This window comes from Furipterus horrens, unplaced genomic scaffold (assembly GCF_987537825.1).
Source record: "Furipterus horrens unplaced genomic scaffold, mFurHor1.1.pri manual_scaffold_13, whole genome shotgun sequence".
Lineage (NCBI taxonomy): Eukaryota > Metazoa > Chordata > Mammalia > Chiroptera > Furipteridae > Furipterus > Furipterus horrens.
Genome location: NW_028327183.1, coordinates 33,770,446 through 33,796,579, shown reverse-complemented (window position 1 = coordinate 33,796,579; position 26,134 = coordinate 33,770,446). Strand labels below are relative to the sequence as shown.

The 26,134-nt window shown below is 53.5% G+C and overlaps 1 long non-coding RNA gene across 1 annotated transcript; it reads right to left on the bottom strand.

Annotated features, from left to right (window-relative positions):
- Window positions 1-13,351: 13,351 nt before the first annotated feature.
- LOC149994447 (uncharacterized) lies at window positions 13,352-22,904 on the bottom strand. Its single transcript, XR_016507756.1, has 3 exons — window positions 22,840-22,904; window positions 19,213-19,378; window positions 13,352-13,484 (listed from the first exon to the last, which is right to left on the bottom strand). It is a non-coding gene; the product is annotated as an uncharacterized LOC149994447 (long non-coding RNA).
- Window positions 22,905-26,134: the final 3,230 nt, after the last annotated feature.

Sequence of the window (26,134 nt, the reverse complement as noted above, 5' to 3'; positions counted from 1 at the left end):
TGTTGGTGTCTTTTTAAAACCAAAAACAAACAAACAAACCTACTTCCATGGTTTTCTGTGGGCCAGATCACATTTGTAAATAATCTCAGCATATTTTCTGGCTGAGATCCTGACTTTTATTCACTCTCCACCCATCCTGAGCCCCTCTTTACATTAAAGGGGTGACTTCTCCCAACCAAGGCAAATAAATGACAGAAGGAGGACAAGGCTCCAAGCTGAGAATGCCAAAGCCTGAAGAGAGTCTCCTGGCTGGAGACTTTTGGAGGAAGGGGGTTATGGGACCTTGCTGTGGCCTCTCAGTGGCCCTTTGGGAGAAGAGGGGCTTGGCCCTGCCTGAAGTTGACACAGCCTCTTTGGGACTTGGGCAGGCCTTGTCCAGGCTCCGGGGGCCCCTTGTCCACACTCATTTTGAGACGCTCACAGCTCCAGCTCTGGCCTCACACCTGCATTTGCTCCTGGAAAGGCAGAGAGAGGCCTCAAGCTACAGAACCCTCAACCCCTTCTCCTTGCTCTCGGCCATGTGGCTGCAGCAGAACCCCAGCAGGGCCCTGAAAGGCAGCCTGAAGACAGAGCATCCCCCCACTGTCATTCCCTACCCCAGCCCACCCAGAAAGGGGGGCCACAGCAGGCCTGTAGTGGGTGTCTGACCCTTCTCCACACCCGGCAACAAGCCAGCCCCAACACCCATACTGCCCACTGTATCCATCCTGCAGCAAGCCCCCCTTGGACAGCTGCCCTGTGAGGGCAGGTGCCCCAGCAGCCTCCTAGCAGCAGTAATAACCCACCAAGGGAGGGTTTAGGAGGGTATATACCTTCATGCCCCAAAGCACAAGGCCTGGGAGGAAGTAACTCAGGAGGCTGGAAGGGCTTTCAGAGTTTACTCTTTCTGAGGGCAAAAGGCAAAACTCTTTTTACCGTCTGTTTTCACCCTGAGAGCACTCACTTGAGCAGCTTATAGTATATGCCAATGTGGGCTGGGACAGTTTCAAGAAATTACACATTCTTCTTCAACTCTGAAAGCGTTAGCTTTACCTGACTGTGAGGTTAATGGGGGTGAGCTGCCCCCTTCCCGCTCCCCCTTTCTGTCTTGTGTCTTGCCGCCTCCTCACCCATGGCCGCCCTTGGCAGAGGAAAAGCCACGAGCCCAGTGAGGAGGCGGCAGCCTGCCCTGCTGCCTGGGAACCAAGGAGGCAGAGCCCCACTGCCTGCCTAGAGGCCTGGGGCACGCCACAGCTTGCTAGGCCCCAGCAAACCCTCTCTGAGTTCAGTGCTAATTCCAGTTTTTCTTGTTTGAGGGGGCCAAGCTTTGGCTTCCCCCTTTGCCCCCAGAACAGATACCAGGATGAGTTGGGGAGGGGCACCTCTCCTGCCCTCAGTCCCATCCCTCCCCTCCCACTGTCCCATCTCCAGGGATTTCCTCTTTCAAAGCTGTCAGCTCGTGAAAGGGCACCCCTCCCACTGCAGATCCTGAGGTCCAGGACAGGCTTTGTTGGGGACAAGATGGACCCAACCACAGCCAGCCCTAGGAAAGAGATGGGGTTGGGAGGCCCCCTATGTGACCCCCAATAGATACAGCAGCCTGCCAGGGGGAAGGGGCAGCAGGGGGTGAACCTGCCCAACTCATGCTCTGTGCCAGCCAGAGAGGCCCCTGGGGAGAGCCACTCTTCACCACCCACTGCTTCCTGCAGGGCCCCCCACAGTTCCCCTCCTAACTTCAGCCTTTATGAAGAACTACTCCAAGAGCCCGGCACCACACTCACCCCAAGTATTTATTGGATGCCTACAGTATGCCAGGGCCCGTGCCCCAGATGGGGCATTCAGCTGGAAACAAGGAGACTCTAGTCCAATTCTTGGGGATCTCATAGCCTTGTGAGATCCAGATGTGTTTGAAGAGTAAAAAATATAATAAGAGGAAACTCTAAGTGTGAAGAGAGGCCACCAGGGAAGGCTTCCTGGAGGCAGCAGCTTTGACCCATTGCAGCCATGGACCCAACCCAACAGGCCTGGAAGCCTCTGCCTTGCACCCTCCCATGAGAGTGAGCAGGCACCTCACCCCCTTGGTAGGCTGCCACAGCCTGGTGTCCCTGAGATTACTGCTCAGGGGAACAAGCCTCCAGGGGAGGAGCAAGGGCAGAAGGAAGAGAGGGAGGCACTCCTTTGCTGCCAGATGCCTCCTGATGGTTTAGCATTGTCACGAATGTCACCCTTATCTTCTGGATCTCCTGGGAATCTGTGAGTGTGGGGCTGGGCCCTGACACCTGTGATGAGCCACTGGGACTGGTGAGGAGCGTCTGCCCCTCCCAGGCTTCCCGCCCCCTCCTTTCCAGGCAGGAACCTGCCAGGCCTCCCCCATGAGCAGCTGCTTTCATGGGAGGAGATGGGGCAGCAGTGAGAGGATGAGGGCAGTCACCCCTGGTGCAGGCCAAGAGGGGGCAGAAACCCTGCCCCTGCTCAGCCAGGAGGCCTCCTTCCAGGCACCCTCCAGCCTTCTGCAGACATGGGGTAGTGTCCTTGCCTGGACAGAGGGGATATCCCATCTGGTCCTTTTTTATGCTGGTGGGTAGAGGTAGGATTTTTTTCTTAGTTTCTTTTATTTAAGTTAAACTAAACCACCAGCACCTTTCAAAGATCTTCCTTGTCTCTGTAAAAGACTTGCACTATCTCTCATCTCTTGACGCCCCCATTTCTCTCCCTCCTCCATACCCCTCTCTGTGGATGGAGCATTTGACGTAAGCAGAGACATAGGAAAGATACCAATTCACTATCAAAGCATCTTAGCCCCATCCCAGAGCAATTAAAAAGCCAGATGGAATCTCTGGGAAATCGGCATTAATAACACGAACAATCTGTGCAGGCCGGCAGGAACCCAGGAGCCTCGGGTGGGGGCAGGGAGGAGGCAGGAGTGCTAGGACATGAGCTCGCTGCCTTGTGACCTGCCTGGGGGGATGGGGTCATGACAAGGGTCTGCCTAGGTCTGGCCTCAGCTGGGCTTTCCCCTCCAGCCCCTGTAAAGCCCTCTGTGCATCCTGGATCCTGGTTGCTGCAGACAGAGCCAAACAAATGTGGAACCCATTACTCAGGCAGCCACAGCCTTGGCCAGCTCCATTCTGGCACCCAAGAGCTTTGCTTCCCTTTAGTTTTGTTTTTATTTATTATTTTTCTAGCCTTCTTGCCCCACCCACTAGGAACAGGCCTCCCTGGGTGAGAGCGTCCACAGATGCCTTTCTCTTCATTTGCTGTACCCAAGCCATACCTGAGAAGAGCAGATGGGCTTGAGGATCCCATGGGGCCTGCACCCAGGGACTCCCGTTAGATGACGGAGTAGTAGGCACTTGCAGCAAGACCAGATGAGCTCTCAGAAGCCAGTAAGATCGCTAGGCGAGCAGGGCACAGGGGCCCACACTGCCTAGCTGCCTTGAGGGGCCCAAAAGGGGCTTGGTGAGGACCATAGGAAAAGAGCCCTCTGCTGTTCTAGGCAGAGCTGGGAAGCCAGACTCTTTCATAGCTCCATTTTTCAGACCGTGGTCTGGAGGTCCACCCGAGATGGACTTAAAAATACAGTTTTCTCATATTCAACAAGCTGGGACGGGAATTGGCTTGTTTTAAAAACATCCTTTGTGGTTCTTTCATAACCAGAGAGCCATTTTCTGACCTTTAGTCTTCCCTGCCTCCTTGTCCCCACTCTTCACCCTCACCCTCGGCCTTCTGGAAACTGCTCTCCCCAAGGTCACCATGAGCCCCTGGAGCCGAATCACATAAACTCTCCCGGGCTTCTGCTTGTCTTGGCCTCCTGTTGAATTTGGCCCCAGCGGATGTTCAGCATCTGGCCCACGGCAGGTCTTCAACACGTGTGTGAATGCATGGATCGCCCTGCAGCTCCTCTCTCTCTTCTTTAAAAAACATCTTCACCAGGGTCACCGTTGTGGAAGGCAACACAAGGGCACATGAAATAAGGCTTCTTCTACATAAGTCATGGCGTCTATGGATTCTATTTTTTAATGCAAGAATCCTAAGAAAGGTAACCATTCTGGTGCTAGATAATCCTCTGTGTTATTTATTTATTTATTTTAACTTCCAGAACTGGGGTCTAGCGAGGCCCCATGAGATGGTCATGCTCTCAGGGAGAGTGTACAGGAAGGAGGCGGGATTTGAGGGGAAGGGAGAGCGTGAGGGAGAGGCAGCACAGTGCACCCCAAGGCTGCTGGAGCAGACAGCTGGGATTTCGTGTTTCTGTGGTAAAAATCTCTCAGGCCTTTGTGTCTCTCCAGGTTGCCTGACAAAGCCTTGATTGAGGGACTATGACGCATGAGTGGGAATGCCAGAGGCCAAATGTGGTGGCCTAGGATCAGGACATGTCACCCAGTGACCCAGAAAGGTCTTAAGTGGAACCATCATGGCCCGTCCAAAGCCCTCTAGATCTGAAGATATTTCTGCTCTTTGGCAAGTGGCAGCCAATCTTTCACTAGAGAGAAAGCCCCTCCTTCCCAAGCAGCCACTAGCCTTTATGGCTCTCACTGGTGAAGGAACCTGGCTGATTATGGCAGCCTTTCCCTCAAGCTTTGGGCAGTGGTCCCAGTTGGACATGACAGCACAGCCCCTGTTTATGAATGGGGGTGAGGGCGTGTCAGGGATGGGGCACCTGCCCCAGAGGGAGCCACTGTGACCTTCAGCATCAGGTTAGGGCCCATCGGCAGTGGCCTTGATGATTTACAATTTGCAAACACGTTTTATTTGATTCCTCAGTTTTGCTAGAGCAATTACAGTGACTAAGCATGACAAATCGCTCCCAACACGGTGTCTCTGCGCTGTTAGGAAATGTGTTTGCTTCACTATTTTGCCTGGTGCAGTAATGTTTTAAAAATAGACTCATTCACTGTACTTGAAGGCAATTTGTTCTAAATTTTCCCACTAATTTGATTTTAATCTGATATTAAAAATTCCTGTGACCACAATCCCACTGATTTATAGGGAATAAGCCCTACCTGGCAGCATGTTAATTGGCTTTAACCCAGGAGTCCACAGGACGAAGGACTTGTCCTAGAACAATTTGAAGTCACTGGTGGCTGCAGTGCTTAAGACTACATCTAATACAGCAATGCAGGTGCCACTTGCCTGGGGCCGGTAACAGTGAGCCTGAGCTAAAGGCCCCTGCTGCTCCCCTGCAGATTCCAGGCACATAGTAGGCCAGCAGTCGTTGCTGAGCAGACACATCGAGCCCAGATGCCCTGGCATGGGACATGCTTGAGATGTGCACTGAGCTGGGTTCTGCAAGGGGGCAATTTGCTCACAGGTGGTAAACAGAAGTTCCCTCTTTTTCCCTCGCCATGATCAGGGTGGCTCACCTCCTGCAGGCTGTGTAGCGCTGGTACCAGCTGTGCCTCTTACTAATTCTGTGGCCCTCACCAAGTCCCTTCATTTGTCTGAGCTTCCATTTCCTTTTGTGCAAAAGGTATGCAAAACTAGTCCACATCATTAGGCTGTTGTGAGAGATGAACAAGTAATGCTTGTGAGACACTTGGCTCAGGCTAGTGAGATCGCCATTGCTCTGTGTTAGGGCAGGGGGCAGAGTGGGAAGGGGCGGACACACCTTGGTCCCTGCAAACTCCCCTGGAAGGAGACAGTCATGTGAATTATTTAGGGCAAAATCTAGTACCCAAAGTAATCAAGTTACAGAAGTTATTTTAATGTTGCTTAGAATTTTTTTCCAGGATACCTTTCATTTACTACAGAAAGCACTTAATGAGCTCCTCCTGGGTGTGGAGTCCTCTTGCCAGTGACCTTGAAGGCTGAGACTAAGGTCAGACCTTCTCCACTGCTCTAAGCAGAGCTAGCAACGGTGCCCCATGTGCTTGTTGCAGTAAAAGTTTCTTGACGCAAGTGCAAAATCCTAGGTGACGACGCCTGTTCGATGAGAACAAGCGTTCTCACTGGTACAACAGCCTCCCCAAATCCTGAGACCCCCCCGCTCTTTCTTGACCCTGGGCCTTCCCAATAACTCCTTTCTATTTGGGAAGCTGGAACATCAGCATGTAGGATGGCCCTGCCCTCCCCTTGCTGGTGGCAGGGGAGTAAAATGATATGCTATGTGTGTCAGGGAGACACCTCCTGCCCCCCTCCTCTCTCAGTCCCCCACTGGGTCATCTCAGTACTTGGCCAAACAGCTGGTTCCCATTTGCCTGACGTAGTTCGAGCCCAGGAAGTAAGGAGGGAGACTGCCCTCCACCCTGTGGGGAGGCCTGACTGGACGCCCAAATCAGGGAAGCTCCTGGGGGTCTGGAGGGGTAAGAAGGGACCACAGAGGCAGGTGGGAGGAGGCCTTGGCCAAGCTTTCCCAGACCTAGGATCACCAATAGGAAATTGCTCCAGAAACCTACCCTGCTTTTTCCTTTGCTGCCAGGAATGCCACCTCAAGAGTTACTTGAGTTCATGACCAAACCCCTCAGGCAAGGAAGGAAGGCAGCTCTTGGACAAACCTCACCCCCCACCCCCAACCACCTCACTGATCAAGCACAGGAAACAGTTGGATGCCACTTGTTAAGGGAGGGCAGCAGGTATTGAGAGGGGCCAGGAGGCCTTAAATCACTGGCCCCTGCCCAGCGGAGCCAGCCAGGCTGGTGCAGGGCGGCAGAAAGGAGAGAGAACAGGTCTGGGCTGTGGGCGACCCCAAGGGGAGAGTGGCGCCATGTGGGCGCAGGCGCAGGTGCAGGAGCATGACATGAGTGTATGAACTTGTGCCATGAGCGTATGAACTTGGGGCTGATTCTGAGCCTGAAGCTGGAAGAGATTTCAGGCCCAAGAGGGGCAAAAGGTCCTCATGAGAACAATTCCCCGGTTCACCAAGGCCCGACGACCTCTATTTGAGGAGCAATCTCACTGGGGAGAGGTGGAGGCATGTGAGTCATGGGCTGGGCCCCTGAACCAGGGGAGGTGGGGACGATGGCTCTCAGCCCGAAATGTGTCAGAGGCGAGATGAGCATCTTGAGTGATGTGCACTTTACATAATTATGTAGGACAGCGCTGCCCGGGGTGTGTGTGAGCCACCCGAGAAAGGAGAGCAGCCCGCCTGCGTCCTCTCCTCCCTGCACTGCACCCAGGCTCCCCAGCAGCCCCGCTGCTCACCACGGCGCCCAGTCCACCAGGGCCAGCAATGACCAGGGTGGGGGCAGGATCAGCACCTGGGTCCCTACCCCCTGTGTCCAGTGAAAGAGCTGAGCCCTCTCCACCCCCAAATCCACACAGGAGAGTAAAATACTCATGTTTTCCAAAAACTCTCATTATTGGCTTTATTCCATGACACCCTCCCCCTCCCCCGCCTCCACCCAACATTCTTAAACTTAATTTACTTTAGTTTTTAATTTTTTTAAATTAAATCAACTGCATGTTGTTTGGAACATCTTTGAGAATTTTAGAAATTGGAATGCCATGTCAGAGACATTGCAGAGTCAGGTTTGGGAGTCCACATGCTCTCCTATCTTTACTCATCATGGGCTGGGAGGTCAAGTGCAGTTGGCCATCCCTTCCTGTTTTTCCCATGAGACAAGACATTGGGACTGGGACCCATGCAGCACAGTAGTTTGGAGGGCCTGCTGTCGGGGCTGGGAAAACCTGGCCCATGCTGGAGGGCGCAGGTGGGCCCAGGGCCTCCATGAAGCTCTGCTATGGAGCTGCTCACAGTGCCCAGGCTTGATATTGATTACACAGGGCTGGGCCTGCATCTCCACCCACTGGGGGCATGGGACCATGTACATCTTCACCTCACCACACACCTGCTGTGTGACCAGGCACAGGTTTGGCAGCCTCTCTGTTTGAGCATGTCAGAAAGGTGTGCCAGGATTCCCAGAGGCAAGATGATGAATGGGTGTCCCTCCAGAACAGAACAACCACAGAACCTGATCCCAGGACAAGTCACACTAAGGAGGACCAGGACCAGGTCACCTGGCAGCCAGCAGGGGAGTGTGAGTCAGAAACAAACAACCCACCTTCCCAAGAGAGCTCAGAGTTGAGAGCCAGAAGGCTGCAGAACTAAGGGTTGGATGATTCCCTTACTGTCTCTGGAATCCAGTTTCTAGATCCTCGCCATCCAGGTTGTAGGTGATGTTGGTGGGCTAGACAATGAGAGATGTTAGAGCTCCTTGGCCCATGTTGAGGCCTGGGGTTGGAGGACCCTAAGGTGATGTTGGCATCATCAAGCCTTTATCAATTAGCACAAAGGGATACTCTAGCATCGCCTCTTCTTTCAGATCCTCCACCCCAGCCATAAAGAGACCATAGCAGCCAGGCAGTCAGTAAGTCTCTACTAAGCACTCCTGAAAGCCCAGACCAGAGCCCAGTAATGCAAAGACCAGAGGCAGAGGAGAGAAGGGGCACCATATGTAGGAGGAGGATGTCCGATTAGAATTGCATCAGGGTGGAGCAGCTAACTTTCTCACTCCACCCACCCATACCACTGCACCCCAGTTGTCTATGGAGGGACCCTGGAGTAGGGCATTCTGCTCTCCCAGTGACAGGTCAGTAAGGCCTGTGGGAGAGAAGAAGGAACAGGAAAATGCAGCTGTGGTCCTCTCAGGGCTGACTGCCCAAATAGTTCCTAAGGAGGCAAGGGTATTTTCCACCTTTTCTTCGTGTCCTTTGCTACATTGACCTTGATACTGTATGACATCATGGCCCTTGGCCAATAGTATACTGGGTCCAGAATCATCCATCAGTATTTTTTGAGCTCCAGGTTGTCTGAAACATGGAGCTATTATCACCAAAGGACAACTCACCATTAAATGGTTCAGTGTGTGCCTTTGGTCATTCATTCATCAGTTTCAGTAAATCTTTACATATTAATCTTTAAAACATTGCTTCTGCCCATTTCCTCTCCCCTCTCCCTCAGGGACAATGTGAACATATGTTAGACTTTCTCTCCTCTTTTTTTTATATCATCTCTTCCATATTTTCTTTTTGTCTCTATGTGCTACATTGTAATAATTTCTTCTGACTTCTTTTTGGCTTTCCTAATTTTCTTCCCAGTTGTGTTTACTCTGCAGTTAAACCTGTCCATTGAGTCTTGATTTTGGTTATTATAGTTTTTATTTCTAGAGATTCAACCTGATCCTTTTTTCAGATTTACAGTGTCATTTTTTTATAGATTCCCATTCCCTAAGTTATCTTTAAGCATATCTTATTTCCTCAAAACATCACGTGCACAGTTCTTTTCTAGTCAACGATTTTAATTCTTAATGGTCTATTTCTGTTTCCTGTTTATTATCCTAGTTTTGACTCACAGTGTCTTATTTTCTTGTGTGTCTGATCATATTTGACTATGTGCTGGTCATTGTTTTAGAACAATTGTTTGAAAGAAAAATTTTAGGTTGAGGACTAAGGTACCTCTCACTAGGGAGCATATTTTTTCTCCTGCTAAACATAGGGGAACACAACTAGTCCAGGTTCACCCTAATCAACCTTAAGGCTGGAGGTTCCCTAGCCCACCCAGGAGATGAGAAGTAGATTGCAAGGTTATGTGAGAGCTGGTTTACTTCTGGTTCACCTTTATCCTGAGAGTGTAGCCCTTTAGAGTTCCACATCAATGTGGTGTGTCTTACTATATGGCCTCACCTGTGTGAGTCCTGGGATTTCTGTCTCATTCCATGAGGCTGTCAAAAATTTGAAAATAAAATTCCAATTTTTGGAGATCAGGAAATGCCCCAGGTAAAAAGTGGCTTCTACTCTTGCTTACCTGTCTGAATGTTCTGCCCTTCAATTTTGGCCTGGCAATTTTCTTTCATACTGCCATCTCTTTAGTGCTATATATATATTTAATTTATTCAGCTTTTTTCATTGTTTTCAGTGCAAGGATAGGCCCAAATACTCTAGCCTACTGTTACCGGAGCTGGAAGTTCTTTCTTCAGTCACTCAGCAAGTATTTGTGGGATACCTACTATGTGTAGGCACTGTGCTGGGCAGACCAGCAAGCCAGGCAGACAGAGCAGGATCTTGTGGTAGTCACTATCTCTCTAGGGAGACAGACAATAAACAGAGAGTTACTCAATTGGTTAGTTAATTATAGTTGTGACACATATTGTGAAGTAAAGAAATTCAGGGGTGATGAGAATGAGACTTTGCCCGCTTTGTGGGCTCAGAGAAGCTGCTCTTAAGGATGTGGTTTTTAAGCTGATATCTGAAGAACTGGTGGGATATATAAATAATTGAGGGTCAGGCCAAGAGAATCCAGGCAGAGGGAACAGCATATACAAAACTCAGCGGTGGAAAGAATCACAATGTTCTGGGTTCTGAAAACTCTCCAGTGTGACCACAGAGTGTGGAGCAGAGCGGCAGGTGGAGGACAAGAGGTGAGGCCAGAGGTCAGCTGGGTCACACTGTCATATTCGCAGTGATTCAGACTTTGGTCAATGTGCTAAGAGCAACAGGAGCCGTGGAGAGCACTGAAGAGTGGAGAATGCATTGTGGTGAGCAACACCTTGGTGGCACAGAGGTGGACAGACTCAAGAGACCTTTGGGGGTAAGAGAAGAAGGGTTTCCACCAACCTTGGCCATAGAGTTGGCCCAGAATGCCTTACCCAGGCACACTGGTTATTCTTTGTTTGCAGTCAGATCCACTTGGCTTGTACTCTCTGCACTGAGACCTGGCCTGTGTGGACCATACTGAGGGCCCACCACACATCTGGCTTCCAGTTGGGTTTGGATAATGGCAGGTACCAGCAGGAGATCAGAGGAGTGAAGAAGACAAGGGTTGGACCGTTTCATCTCTGTCTCTGCCTGCTCCGGTGCCCCATCTGCTTGTCCCTAAGATTACAACCGCTCTCAGGTGGCTTGTCCTCTGCCCTCCATGGATCTAGTTCTCACTGGGCTCCAACAGCGCGGATGCCTTGCTTCGGCCCTGGAGCCTACAGGGGTGGCAATCGCGGCTGTCAGGGCCTCAACATCCTGTCTTGATTCCCTCAACCCTGGTCACACCCAACAAGCAGTCCCTTTGTTAACGTCCCTGCACTGGAACCATTCGGGCTGAGTTTGGTTTTCTGCCAAGACTCTGAGTGATCACCAATACTCAGGTTTTTTTTTGCTTTAAAGAATCTGGAGAAGCAAATCTGTCTGGGAATCCTGGAGGGGGGCCAGCCCCTCATGGCAGCCAAAGGGGTGGGTCAGAGCCCACATGAAGGCTTGCTGCCGGCTGCGTCCTGTAAACAAACACCCGCGTGCATGCACAGCGAGCCAGAGCCGAATGACAACCATGGCTGTGACAACTTTATAGAGCCCCAGTATCAGAAAGGGCAGAGGCAATTAGGAAAATTATAAACATATCTGGTGTCTTCTGTCTGCCCACACAATTTGTGCCTGTGTCTGCTGGGGGTGCTCCCCTGGGGGAGCTGCTTTCCAATCCACATTTACATTCAGGTTCCCCATACTTCCTAAAAGAAGTGTCCGAGTGACTGAGGTCAACGTGCATCTGATTTCTGGGTGGACTTGGTGGGCCCAGTGTTGTGTGTCATCAGGGCCGGGAAGAATCCCAACTTGGCTTGCCTGCTACCCACCCTGTTTCCTCCCCCTCCTCTGACTTTCACTTCCCCACCTCCCTCTGAGGCTGAAGTTTGCCTCCCTTCACTTTCACATGGGAGATGAGAGCTGGGAACACAAGTATTTACTGAGAGGTGACAGATGCTTGAGGACTGTGTTCCCAAACCTTGTGGGCTCACTCCCCACCTGCTTCCATGTTGGGGACTTGGGACACAGAGCTGAGTGCAAGGAAGGAGGAAAAGGAAACTGGACCTGGTGGCAGAAGTACCTGGGTGGGCCTGGGAGGTCAGGGAAGGCCCTGATGAGGCATTGTCCAGTGGAAACCAAAGTAACAAGAAAGATCCATACTCTCAAAGGACTTCTCCAGCCCCTGCTGGTGTGGCTCAGTGGATTGAGTGCCGGCCTGTAAACCAAAGAGTCGCTGGTTTGATTCCCAGTCAGGGCACATGCCTGGGTTGTGGGCCAGGTCCCCAGTTGGGGGCACACAAGAGGCAACCACACATTGATGTTTCTCTCTCTTTTTCCCTTTCTTCCCCTCTCTCTAAAAGTAAATAAATAAGATCTTAAAAAAAAATGGACTTCTCCAGGTGAAAAAACAGACAGAGCAAAGTTCCAATGGAAGGCCAGTGTGGCCCGATGAGGGGCAGGCACAGAAAACAAGGCCAGAGAGTGGGGCAGAGACCAGCTCCCTGGAGGCCATGGGGTCACGTAGCCATGCATCCCACTTTGCTTGGAACAGTTCTGGTTCACTCCCGCTGGTTCAGAGTAATTGTTCCTTGCATCCCTTTTGACTCACAAAAAGTGTCTCTGCTTGTTCAATAAACAATGCAGTCACCCTACCCGTAAGGCAAAGGAAGAAATGTAGATTTTACATATTATAACTGCCACGGAAAGCCATTGGAGGATTTTGAGCAGGGAGTCACACAACCAAGTCTTTTCCTTCAGTCACCAAATTTCATTGAGTGCCAGACACAGTAATGAGCTCGCTCTGCAGAACTGCCCTGTGCAGTGCTCCTTCCAGCTTTAGAAACACCAACATCACCCTGGCTGCTATGGCTCAATGGATTGAGCATCGGCCTGTGAACCAAGTGTCGCTGGTTCGATTCCCAGTCAAGACACATGATTAGGTTGCACGCCAGGTCCCCAGCTGGGGTTGTGTGAGAGGCAACCACACATTGATTTTTCTCTCCCTCTCTTTCTCCTTACCCCTCTTTCTAAAAACAGATAAGTAAAATAAAAATAAAAATAAAATAAAGTAAACATGTTAAAAAATTAATTTAAAAAAGAAGAAGAAATGCTGACATCTAGCAAAACAAACGATTTCACCACCAATTTTAGTGCCCTCAGCAAGCAGAAGTGCCCATTGGACAGAAGGAAACGTGAAGGTAAAAGAACATCCTGCTGTTTCTTTTTCTAAATTTAATAATTGGACAGTCATAAGCTACTTCTCATGAAGCTGGCTCCCAAATTCACCCCTGAGGGGCCTCTCTGTGGGAGTCACCCACACACCCAGGCTTCTGTGCGCTGGTCGCCCTGACTGGGCCCTCACTCCTGGCTAGGCCTCAGCTCGTGGTAACTGGCTTACAAATTCTTGTAGAATCCTATTTTGAGTGGCCCAAACAGGAAAGAGCATATAACATTGGCATAGCTCACCAAAATACCTGCCTCTGTGCCGGTGACCCACACATACAGCCAAATGCAGTGAGGAAAACAAAGATAATGGGATGTGTCTTCAGGTGTGGCTGGATCCAGCAGCCAGACTATGTTGTCAAGAGTCCTCTATCACTGCATCTCTAGGTTTGCCATCCTTTGTGCTGGCTGCAGTCTACTGTTAGGGGTTTCCAGTAACATGAGGCCTCCAAACAGATACCCAGCAAGCCAGAACAGAGCTTCAGTTTTTGAAGAGTTTCATCAGAAGTCCTCGAGTTAGATTCTGTTGGACCATAGGCTCATCGGTGAACCAGCCACTGTGTCCAGGAGGATAGAAGATACTAATTGACTGACCCTGAGTCATGTCCCCATCCCCCATACCCACAAACATGCTGAGGGGAAGGGAGGGAGCCTCATTCACACTGCATGGACTGAGAGTGGGAGAGGAGAAGTGCTTCCAGAAAAATCCAGGTGTTGTGGCTGAAATGAGAGAAAATGATGCTGAGCCAGGCAAAGCAACTGGTAACCCTGTTCCTGCCCTTTGTCCCAGGAAGAACTAAAACCCACGGGGAGGGAGGAGGACACAGGGTGAATCCTTTGCCATTACCTCCAAAGAAAAAGTGAGTGCATGACTGCAGCAGAGAAAGGTGGTGAGTTTCCAGAACCAGCTAACATGATCTGCATCCCACATTCATTCCTGGCTTCTGCCCCACCTTGGGCCACTACAGCCCTCTCCCCATAGGCACTAGCCTCGCCATGGGGTCTGCGACTCTAGCCCATGGAGGCGGAGGGCAGGGGAGACACCCAGCAATGCACAGACTTCTGGGAAGCTCTGGGCTGAGCCCCCGCATGGACGGAGATGAAGAGTTAGGGGTCTCTCATCTCCTGAGGCCTCAAAGCCACCAGGTCCTGTTCTCTGTGGGCCTCTGGAACTCCACAATGCTAGCGCTCCTGAGGTCCCCAGTCACTGGGATAGGGACTGTGCTTCCTGTTCCCTGGGATCAGAGCTGGTAGCAAGCTGCTCCCAGGAAGGATGATGGCCCCAGGGAGGAAGGGGAGGACCGCTCCCATCTGACCTTGGGAAGGGCCTCCAAAGGAAAAGGCTGTCCCTTGTGCCTCTCACTCATCCACACTCAAGGATGCTGCTTGACAGTGAGGGAAGAAACCCCTTTACTGAGCACCAAAGACATACAGACGCTTTCCTAAGTTTCTCCTTACATCTTGTCACCTGTTGTGTGGGGGGAGGGGAGGATGAGGGGTGGCCCCTCCACTGGCCTGTCCATCAGATGAGGGATAGGAAGCTCCCTGAGGCCCACTGGACTTGACCCAGATTTGCAGACTGTAAATGGGGAAGCCGGGACCCACCACGATGCCACTGCCCTTCACAGCCTCACTCTTGCCTGAAAGAATGGGAGGTGAGGTCAGCAGGGAAGAGGGGAGAGGCCTGGGCACAGAGAAGCGAGAAGGGAGCTCTCGGGAAGCAGCCAGGGCTCTCCTCTCCTCTGGGATGGTGAGAGCCCCAGCTTAGGGATGCAGGAGACAGGCTGCCGGAGACCGGGCTGGCGAGCAGGGAGCCCCCTAGAGACCAGGCGGAGGCTCCTCTCAGTGTTTTCATGCCACAAAATGTAAAATAATCCCCTCGGTTCAGAAAAACACATTTTATGGCTATCTGACTCATTTCCCACAAAGCTAGGTTCACCCCCCCCTACATGCCCCCCCAACGTATAGAGCTTTTGTTTTGAAAAATAAAAAATATGTTGAAAATCTCAAGATGACTTTTAGACATAAATAGTTCCCTTCCTCACCCTCATTCCAGGCCCCCCTCACCTAATTTCCCAAACACTGGCTGTCAGAGCCTTGGGAGGACCCAGTCCAAGTGGGTGTGGGATAACTCTGGGTGACAGAGCTCCCAGGGCCGGTCCAGGGGGCACCCGCTGGGCACTGAGAAGGGCCAAGGGGCCCTCTAGGGAGGTGGGCTCCCTGGCATCCGCTGCAGTGCCTGACCCTTCATAGGGGCCCAGCAGCACTCCTTGACTCAGTCTCACCCAGCCCAGGTCCCTCCCCACAGCTTCTGGGATGCAGGTACTGTTTGGCTGGTTGCTCTGCACCCTGACATTCTGCTAAGGGAAGCTCTATGGGATGACCTTGGTCGCCTAGCTGGGATGTGCCCTTGGACCCCACAAGGGTCTGATTTGGGCTCTGAGCCCCCAAATGCATCAAGGCTTTCGATTACCCCATATACCTAGGGTCTTGGCCTCCTGTCTCCCTCTGACTCTGCCATTCCTGTAGTTTCCCAACTATCCTGGGGCCATGGGTATCAGCACCCCCATTTCTCAAGCAGGATGCAAAGTACCGGGCAGAGCATGACCACTGAGCGAAGCCCAAGAGCAGACAGCTGGGCAGCCTCGTGGCTCCTGCTGATTCCCAGAGAGTATCTGGGCTAGAAGCCCAGGGTTCTTGTGAAGGCCATCCCAGGAGATCCCTGCTTTCTGGCACATGGCGCAGACACACCTGGAGGACCCACAGCCCACAGAGCCAGCCACCCTCCCTGCCCAGCACTGCTGCAGCTTGGTGCATACAAGGCTCTCCACACAGCGCTCAGGTGACCCACATCAGCCTTCCATCTTCCCAGAGGATGGCCTCTGGAAGCTTTCTAAGGGTCTTCAAGGGAGGGGCAGATGGGAGCATCAACCAGAAACAGCTTCCATTGAACTGGGAGCCAAGGCTGAGCAGGAGCCTGCCGCTCTTGGGCCAGACATCTCGGCCGACAGATGCAGGCCCCTCAGACGCAGCACAGTCACAGTCCCCATCCCCAGCTGCAGCAAGGGCTGCACAACAAGGGCCTGTGGGCGCCCAGACTGTAGCACCCTAGAACTGCCCAGGCTGTGGGTCTGTCCACTTCTCCGCTGTAACCCACAGCTCACTCTGTGACGTGCCCCTGGTTCCAATCTTCCAGGGTTCTGGGCTCCCGCCTGCAAGCAGGGGTCAGCCTCTAGAAGCTGGGGGTGGGAGAGAGTCTTACTGTCAGGGCTCTGCTGGGAGGACCGTGCAGTTGGGAGGGGTGAGAGGAATATAGGTTGGGGTCCCCCAAGTTGGCCCATCAGGGGAAGGGCCAGAGGTGACCTGGACTTCTTTAACCACAAGAAAATGACTCAGCTAAATTGGGGAAGATTTCGGTTCCAGCAGACTGCTTTTTCCACTATGGTAAGAGCTTTTTACCCACAGGCTCCAGAGGAGCTGGGTACCCCACAGAGGGTTTGGGGAGTTTCGATTTGAATAGTCAATGCTGATTCTTAATCATTATTTTGAAAAGGCAGCTCTTGGTTTTCCAGCAGGTGGCTGGGTCCTGGGGAGTGAAGTCAGATGTGTGTGTGTGTGTGTGTGTGTGTGTGCGCGTGCACGCATGCAAACACATGCGTGCAAGCACGTGCATAAGTGAACATTTATGCCTTGAGGACACCGGGGCCCAAGAATGGGGAGACTTAGTCAAGACACTTCCCTTTGCCCAGTGGCAGGTCTTGCCCAGGTCTGCAGAAATGACCTGGATCCTCCAGGCCTCCAGGCCTCTTGGCCTGAGCAGGGCTACCAGCTACACTGATTAAGGGCAGCAGGCTGGGCACTTATGCACGTTACCTTACAACCCTGGGAGGAGGGTCCCACTCTGGATATCAGCTGAGACTCCAAGAGCGAAAAGCACCCACCAAGCACTCAGCCAGACGCAAACCAAGGTAGCCAGATACACTGTAGACACTGACTGCTGTCCCCGCCTGATCTTCCTCCAGCTCCTGGTAACTCCTGACACTGCCCAGGCTTGTCTGCCATAGAAACTGGCAGCCCTGGACCCAGTGAGAAACCTTGCTTGAACGCCAGCCCATCAGGGATCAGAAGTTGGGGCCCTGTCCTGGATTCTGAAATGTAATATTGGGGAATATCCAATGCAGCCCAGGCTCCCACTGACTAGCCCAACCCCGAGGCCCAGGCAGGCCGGGTCGTAGATGGGGTCTTCCAAGAGTGGATGGACCAGCCCTGTCCCTGTAACTTCCAGACTCATGAGTATGATGGGACAAGTCCTAGTCTAGGTGCTTGATGAGGACAAGGCCACTGCTTTGGGTTCCTCCCACTTCTAGTCCAGCCAGGCAGGCTTCCTGGAGGTAAGCACCGGTAGGCTCTGGCCTGGAGGGCAGCAGTAAGCATAATAATAGCCCCCAGGACAGTGACTGCCCAGACTGGAAGGCACTCTTCCCCACCTGTAGCCCTACCTCACACCCCACCCCATTGAAGAGCCCTGTGTCTGCTCCCCACCCTGATGAGATCCACAGCTGTGAAATGGTTCTTCTTTCTTATTCCTCATTCCAGGGCAAGCTCTTCTTCGAGGCCCCATTGAGGGGGATTATAGGGTGCAGGGTCCTGCTTCCCACTTCATTGCTGGTTGGACCACAGTTCTGCTTGGAGCCCCCCAACAGAGGCCCCTCAGAGTGGACTTCTGCCCCAAACTGGTGTCAGTTTCCCAACCTGGAGATAGATAGGAGTCAAAGCTACCCAGTGGAGGAGCCTTGCCCAGGTCTCTAGGGATTTCAGGAGACAGAGTAGGGCCGGGCCTGGCCAGTGTGACTCTGTGACCAGAGCAAGAGTCCTGCCTGGGGCCAGGACAAGTGTCCTGGCCCTGTGGCCTCCCCACAGCCCAGCTGGCTGGCCTAAGGGGAGGAGCAGGGGCTGCAGAGCTGGGGGAGGAAGCAAGGCCAGCGGCCCCTCTAGGGTGCTAGCAGTTCCAGAGCAAAGGGCAAGATGGCTTTGGCCAGAGAGAGGAAGCAGGGCAGGGAGCAGTGTTAAGACGAGAGTTCTGCCGAGTGACTGAGCAACCAAGGGTTCTGAGCCTGAACTCTTGGCTTGGCCCCTCTCCTGGGAAACAGAAAACGAGAGTAATAGAGAGAGGAGGGACCCAGGTGTCAGAAAAGAGAAAGGGGCTGAAACAGGCCAAGGCCAAGGCCAAGGCAGGTAAAGGAAAGGAACAGAGCAGACACATGAGAGGACTCGCTCGGGGAGGACTCCCATCCAGCTGGTCCCACTGTCGGTAAAGAGACTTTTCCAGGCCTCGGCCTAGGAGTCATACAGGATGGAGGCGGGGGCTCCGTGTTTATTGCCCCTGCTCACTGCCCACACAGAAGCCCCCCACTTGCACCACCCCAGGGCCCACACAAGATGGTTGTCTGTGAGGGTGTCATTCGTGTGATCTGTCTACCCTGTGCATGCATGTCTGCATGCATGTGTTATGTGAACCATGTGTCTGAGGCTCTCTGCCTCTAGGACTCTCCACTGACCAGAGTCATAAAGACAGCCTGGGCCCAGGATAAGGCCTCTCCCTGAGCCCAGCCCCACGAGGCCCATGAGGTCACCTTCCTTGGGGGCCCTGGAGAGACCTACTGGGGCTGAGTTCTGCTCCTCCAGATGCCCAGATATCCCTCCCACCTATGGTGGAACAGAGGAGGCAGCCACACCCTGGTGGTCCTTGGACTCCCAGGATCCACGTAGTCCCCAGTAGAGGGGGACCAACTGACCAGAGGCCTCTGGCCCACTCCCATACAGAGCCAGCTCCAGGCCTGTGCAGTGGACAGGGACTCAAAGGGCTCACAGAGTAGGCCACAGGATGTTTGTTGCATGCAAGGCTCAAAGTGTGGACGTGCACGCCTGCATGAGGATACGCATGCACACACATTCACCTTCATCTCATTGTCGGTGAGCTCCAGCCCGTCAGCCTCACCCACCATCCCCTCATCCAGAACCCCCAATGGCTTCCAAAGGCCGAGGCATCGAGCTCTCTGCCTGTCACTACCTGGTTGGCGCAGCCTTCCCTTGGCCTCTCACTGCAGCCAGGCTTCCTCACTGGCCCTTTCTTCTTCAACATTTTCTGTGTAGGTGCTTAGCAGTGTGTACAGCTGTGACTGTTGTGCATTTGGGACATCTTCCTGCATGGTCTGGGTCAGGTGTGAGATGGTGAATCAAAGAAGAAACCCAGTCCACACTGGTTTGAGCAGAAAAGGAACTTACTAACACTTGCAGTGGAAAAGCCCAGGCTGGAGCCAGCTTCAGGCACAGCTGAACCTCAGTTGTGGAAATCCACGTCTATCTCTGAGCTCTACTTCCCATTCGACTCCTCCACCTTCCACAGGCTCAGCAAAATAGCCTCTCGGCTCACATTCTTCTGCTTTGCCCCCTAGGGAAAAGAAAACAATTTTCCCCAGTATTTCCAGCAAAACTCTCAGGGCTGACACCCATTGGCCAGGCCCAAGGCACGTGACCCCCTCTGGAGCACTGGGCTGGGGCAGCCTTGCTCAAACCATGTGGTCTGAGAAGGGAAAGACTGGTTCCCTAAAGAACATCAGGGCTTCCCTAGAGGAAGGAAGTGTGGATGCTGGGTAGCCAGGAACACGGGGGCCCACCCAGATGACTCTGTCCTTGAGTGATTACTGGGGACAGCGTGGGACATATGCAGTTCTTGTCCTTGTCTCACTCCAAGCTGGAATGAGGTCTAGAATCCTGGAGCTGGCAAGCCCAAGAACTTCTGTGCTATTCCTTATTGTATAGATAGGCAAACTGAGGCCCAGAGAGTCGGGGCACTGGCTCAGGGTCACAAAGCCTGTTCAGGCAGAGCTAGAGCTTGAACATGAAACTTTTGACAGACAATCCTGACTGTTTACACAGGGGCACTCAGTGCAGCCCAAGCTGCACGTTGCCTGCCCCTGAGAGTTTCACCCTTCGGTCAGACCTGGGATTCAGGTTCCAAACGGCAGTATGCACAAGAATCACATCAAACTGGGCTCCAGACACAGAAGTTCAGCATTAAAGCTTGAAGCTATGCTGGGGACTTCTGAGTCAACAAGCCCTGGCAAGGCTGAGGCTGGGGCTGAGACACTCCATCATCGAATCCCGGCCTAAGAAGTGATGCTCACCTCAAAGGCTATGAGGTGGGGGGTTGGGGTGAGAATAGGTGTCAGGACAGGAGTAGGTGGCAGGCTGATCCAGGGTGGGGGTCAGAGAGGCCCAGGCCACTGGTCACTGCTCCAGCTAAGGAGGGGGAGGGAGACCTGGACCACGAGGCCAAAAGAGGTCAAGGGGCTGAGAGGCCATGAGGGGCCCAGCGGGCCCCAGCAGGCTAAGGACGCTTGGCCAGAAAGGCCTGTTTATTCAGAGGCCCACGAGGTCAAGGCCCAGTCCTCAGGTTAATTATTAACGGCCCGCCTAGCTCGTGGCTGCTCAGTGTGCTGTGGGCTTGAGACCAGAGCCTAGCACCACCCCCTTCTGGCACCTGCACAGGGGGGCCCTGGGGTGCTCCCCTCCGCTCAGCTTCAAAAGGCATTGGCTCTCTGCAGCTCCCAGGGACTCTGACACCTCCCCCATCCCCTGCCCAATGCAGGGCAGGTCCACGCCAGGGCCTTGGGGAACCGAAGTTGGCAAAAGTGGGGTTCAAGGCTCTGTTCATCTCCCACAGCCCGGCTTTTGGGGCATCACACAAAGCAGGATGGAGACAGGGTGGAAGAGTCCTTGTTCAGAAGGAAAAGAGTCATAATGGATGTAAGGGCTGCAACCTGTTTTTCTGGCAGGAGGCAGATTTGGTGGCAGGACACAGGGGTAGGGGCAGTGTCTTTGCCGCACACTCTAGGCCTGAGCTCACAGGGTCCTGGACTGGAGGTTCCCCGGAGAACCCCTTGAGGGCTGTTGTTCGTGCTGACCCTGCTCAGAAACAGCTGAGTTCCTGTCATTGGCTGTGTCCCCACCACTTCCCTGAACAAGCCAGGACAGGCGGCTCCTGTGCCCTGGGGAGAGTTTCTTCCCTCTCCAGGGAGAGGCGCTGACAGAGGAGCTAAAGCCCTATTAGCAGCCTTTGGACTGCAAATCCCCACTTTGTCCTGCAGATTAGGCCCTCACCGCCCAGGCTGGAGAAAGCAGAGCCCAGCGGGGGCAAGGCTGGCTGCCCACCCTCCCCAGAGTCAGCCCCGCCCCCGCAGCCTCTTGGCCCTGGGGCAGCCTTGCCCTCAGCATAACCCAGGCACCACACAGGCCTCCCAGGGTTCTGAGGGTGAGGAGGGAGGAGGCTTGGTCACCCCTTGCCTCTCAGAAAGTGGCAGCAGCTCCAGGAGGGGACCTTGCTGAAGCCCAGTGCTGACTCATCAGGCCTGCGCAACCCAGGACTCTGAATTTTTCAGGAGCACCAGGTGGGGCCAATACTCCTGGACCCCCTGACAGACTCAACACTTCAGACAGGCCCCTCACATGGTGGAGCTCTCCTGGGACTTGTCACCCACTTTTAGATTCAGTTCAGGCTTTAGGGAGTGGGCTGGTGGAGGAATAAAACTTCAGGGGTGGGGGACTAGATATCCTGACCCAGCCTGGAGGGAGACCTGGGGACAGCCAGTGCTTGGCGACATTGAAATCTCCCCTTTCTCTCCACTGTGCCAATCCCCCCTCCATGGTTGTAAGAGGGCAGCCAGGCCCAGAGCCCCAGCCTATGTGGCCCTGGTGGGCAGAGCATTTGGGAAAGGCTTCCGGGCACATCTTATGGCCTCTCTCAGGGGCAAAGCCTTTCTGCAGCTGCCTCTGGACACCCAGCCTTGGTGGGCAGCACGTGGCCTCCTGGCCTTGGGCACCATGGAACACTGCACAGCCCAGACCCTTCAGTGTCCACTTTAGGACATAATTGTTCCCTTTTCAAGGCACCACTTCTGCCCGACCAGGAAATCCTGAACGAAGGCTGCCCGTCCCTCCCTGAGTCAACACTCACTGAGAAGTAGGGCGGGGCAGCAGGAAAACAGGCCACAGAGTCGACTTAGGCCACACTATTTGCCAGGAGCGCAGGCCACACACACACACAGATATGCACACAGGTGCACTCACGCAGACACTCTTCACACACTCATAGTCATACGTTCACACACAGATGCGATGTGGGTGCACACACTCATGGTCTCAGATATGTGTGCATGCACACACAAAGACACATAAGTGCACAGGCATCGTCACAGTGCACATGCATGCACACACACACATACACTCAGTCACACATAAACACACAGGATTTTCTGCTCCTGGGAGCCACCACCAAGTGCAGCCTGCAGGAGCCGTTCCCCACACATGCACACAGACACAGACCCACCAGCCACAGACCCCTGCTGCCTGCCCATGGCCTTCACATTATTTGGTGCCCTCCCTTGCAGACACCAGCCACATGGCACACAGGAGCATACTCCTGGCACCCCCAGGAAGTTTGAGACCAGAACTGAGTACCTGAACCTCACACAACGGTCTGTCTTTGGGGCCAGATGTCCTGGCACCACTGGGAAATGGGAACTAGGAGGAGGAAAAAAAGCATCTGACATCACTCAGCCAGGACTGGGCCAGGGCTGGAGTTGCCCACAAGCCTGCTGTTGAGAGGGGCACCCATCCCAGGATTGATCCCAGACCAGATGCAGATGCCTCGCTAGACAGACCCTAGGTCTGGCTGGGTCTGGCACACAGTGGGACTGCAGTATAGTTGGTTAGATGAGCAAAGAAAGGCCTCGCAAGGGTGAAGGAGCTCTCTGTTCCCTGTGCTGCTCCAGGGGCAGGGAGGTCCCGGCCACCTTTTAACCCACTTCACCACCACAGCACTGACAGCTGGGCCTGGGCGAGCCGGCCTACCTGCGGCTTCTGTCTCATGGGAGGCAGGCCAGCTGCCCGGGGACATGCCCACACACGGCTCCCCCGCAGCCGAATGCCAAGCCAATGCCAGAGTCAGGCCAAGAGCAGCAGTCTCGGGGCCTGCCCACCGCCCACATCTTGCCCAGCCTTCTGTGCCTGCTCCACAGGGGACCCAGCCCTTGGCTCCCTGGCAGGACTCCTGTCTGCATATCACCCTCCCAGCACGTTTGGGGACAGGCATCTTGTCCTGCAGTCCCCACCCTCAGCTCCTCACACAATGGCAGCAACAGCAAAGTATCTCTACAAGCATCAGTCTGATCACATTCCAGGCCCTTATATCTGTTGCCCACAGTGTCCTGCAAGGTCCCGCATGACCTGGCCCCCTTCTCTGCTACCACGCTCATCACTTTGCCCATCTTTTGGGACTGTCCCTCAAGTAACTTGCTCCTGCTCCAGGACTGGGCACAGTAGTTCCCTCTGAGTCTTTGCTTGGCTGATTTTCTTCCTTATTCAGATTTGGGCTCTACTGCCCCCTCCCCAAGAAGGCCAGCCTGAAGCAGCTGCCAGTCATTGTCCTGCAGTGCGGCTCTCCCAGTTCCTTGTGCTCCTAGAAGGGGCCCCACTCTTGGCGTTGTTTGTTCATCCATCATCAGTCTTTCCTGCTGGATTGTCAGTTCCATAAAGTGAAGACCATTTCTTTATTATCTGAAACCTGAAGGGACCTGTCTGGCAGGTAGGTGGTGGTTCACCCATGTTTGTTGAGTGAATGAGTGACTGAGACAGGGCATTGCTGAATCCAAATGCATGACTCTGAAGGAGGAATGGCCATGTATTAGGTGTAGAGCAGGCCTACAGGGGGCGAGCTGGGACCTCCTGATTCACTCACACTGTAGGAGAAGGCCCCGCAAGTGGGTGAGGGCTAGGGCCGAGTTTGGACCCACGCTCTCTGCTCCTGAAGGGATTTGGCTCTGCCGTGGCTGCTTCCCAACCCTATACAGAGAGAAACTTGTGTATCTACTCTCCTGGATGTGCGGTGGTCCTGCACTTTGCCAGCTCTTAGCTGTACACTTTGTCTAGGGTATTCTGCTGCCTGGAATGTGTCCTCTGTCTGCCTGGACGATTCTTCCCCAACCCTAAGGTGCAGCCAGACACCTTCTGTCCTGAAGCCCTCTCCCCACCACACACAGGCACACTGCACTCTGCTCTCAGGCCGCGCAGTAATGAGTACCTATCGACAGGAGGCCTGGCCAGAGGTCAGAGCAGTGGGGGTTGGTCAATAGTTCAAGGAGATAGGTCAGCGAACAAGGGGTCAGTCAGGTCTAAAGAAGCCCAGAGATGGGAAGGGGGCAACTCTGAACCCAAGAGATAAGGGCCTAGTTAACTGGTTAGTTGGTTAGATAAGTTCGTTAGCTCAATCATGTTTGCTTCTTCCATTTGTTGAGCACACCCCGTGTTTGAGCTGGGGGCCCCAGGGAGTGCTGACCAGGGTAGGGAAAGCTACTTGGTTTTCACCCTGGACCAGGGATCAGTCGCCCACGAACCCCACACCGAGTCAGGCTTGTCACGGGGTTTTATACAGCCTGTGAGGTAGAAATGACTTTTACCTTTTTTAAAGGTTAGAGAAAAAATCAGGAGAATCATATTTAGTGACACATGAAAATAATGTGAAGCCTGTAAATAAAGCTTTGATGGAACACAGCCGTACCGGTTTATGCATCGTCTACAGCTGCTTTTGTCCCGAACGGCATTTGAATAGTTGCAACAGGACTGAATGGCCCATGGAGCCTAAAGTATTTCCCATCTGGCTCTTTACAGAAGAGGTTGGCTGATCACTGCCCTAGACTCTCTACGCGCCATACAGCTGGCTGTGGGCAAGACTCTCTGCTGCCGGTGCTCAGTTTGCCTGTTTGTGCAATGAGGTGGGTGGACAGCACTTGCCTCAGTGAGTGGCAGTGAGGATTCATCAGTGTTCACAGCCTGTCGCTCTTCCTGTACTTCAGTATGAAGGAACTGAGCACTTCTTCTGAGCCAGGCACCCAAGACCTGCCCTCCAGAGACACACACCTGGGGCAATGGAGACCATTTAGCTGAGGGGATACCGAGGAGGGACAGGAAACCTGGCCTGGAGTACACAGCAGCTTCCCAGGGGGAATGATATGCAAACTGAGGCTTAAAATATAAGCAGAAATATGCTAGGGGGAAAGGATCAGGGAAAAGCATTTTAGGTGGAGGGAACACATTTACAGCAAAGATGCAGAGGCTGAGGGGGGTAGCAGGCCTAGCCATAGTGAGGGTGGTGTAGAGCCAGAAAATGGGAGGCCTCAGGCAATCATAGGTGGCCTCTCGTTGCCAGCCCCACCCCAACCCCACCTGAGACAAGGTGAGACAAGGGCAGATCAGGCAGGGTAAGGTGTGGCATCAAGGACTGAGACAGGGGCATCCTCAAGACCTTGTTCCTGGGGCCCTGCGCACAGCCCATGTTGCCCATAGAACTGCATGAGCCACATGTTGGATGGGGACCTGGGGGTTCAGCCCAGCAGGGTGAGGGCTACCAGGGCTGGGCCGCGTGTTCCTGCCCCTGGCCCGGGAAAGCCTTGGAGCCCCAGGACCGTGCGCGCTGCCACAGAAGGAGGGCTGGCAACAAAGGCCTATTTTTCAGGGTTTGTAAAAGCCTGAAAACCTGTCCAACTTTTCTTCATTAGATGCTTCAGGATGTTTTCCCTTCAGAGGGTGCTCAAGATACAGGCCGATATAGGCCTGATTTGCACAGATTTAATTATGGTCTCCACTTCAGTATAAACAATCTGTGAGGGTTTGTTCTACTGCCTCCTCTCAGTGCTGATGGGAAGCAGGAGTCAGGTGCTGAGTGGTGGGACTAGATGGCCTGAGGTCTTGACTTTCCCATGTCATCTTCCTATGGGGCCATCCCCAGGGAGGGAGACAGCCAAGCCCAGAGTTTGGCATGAGTCCCTGCAGTGCGGCCACCGGCTCGGGGTCCTGGCATCACATGACCTCAGGCTGCTCATCTGCAAGTGACAACAACAAGTGGTCCTCCAGCAGTAGATGCCTGGCCCAGAGCGAGTGCTTGGGAAATGCTGGACAGAGCTTCGGTGGGGTTCTGACCTCAACCCCTGGCCCCAGGCCCTGGGAGGAAGCATTTGGATCCTCAGCTCCACCCAGAGACAGCTGGATAAGGTGGGAGGTAGGCATGAGATCAGCCTCTCAGCAGCTCTGCCCACATTCGCTTCCATGCCCCTCTCCAGGCCCAGGGTACCCCTTTTATGGGCCTTACATC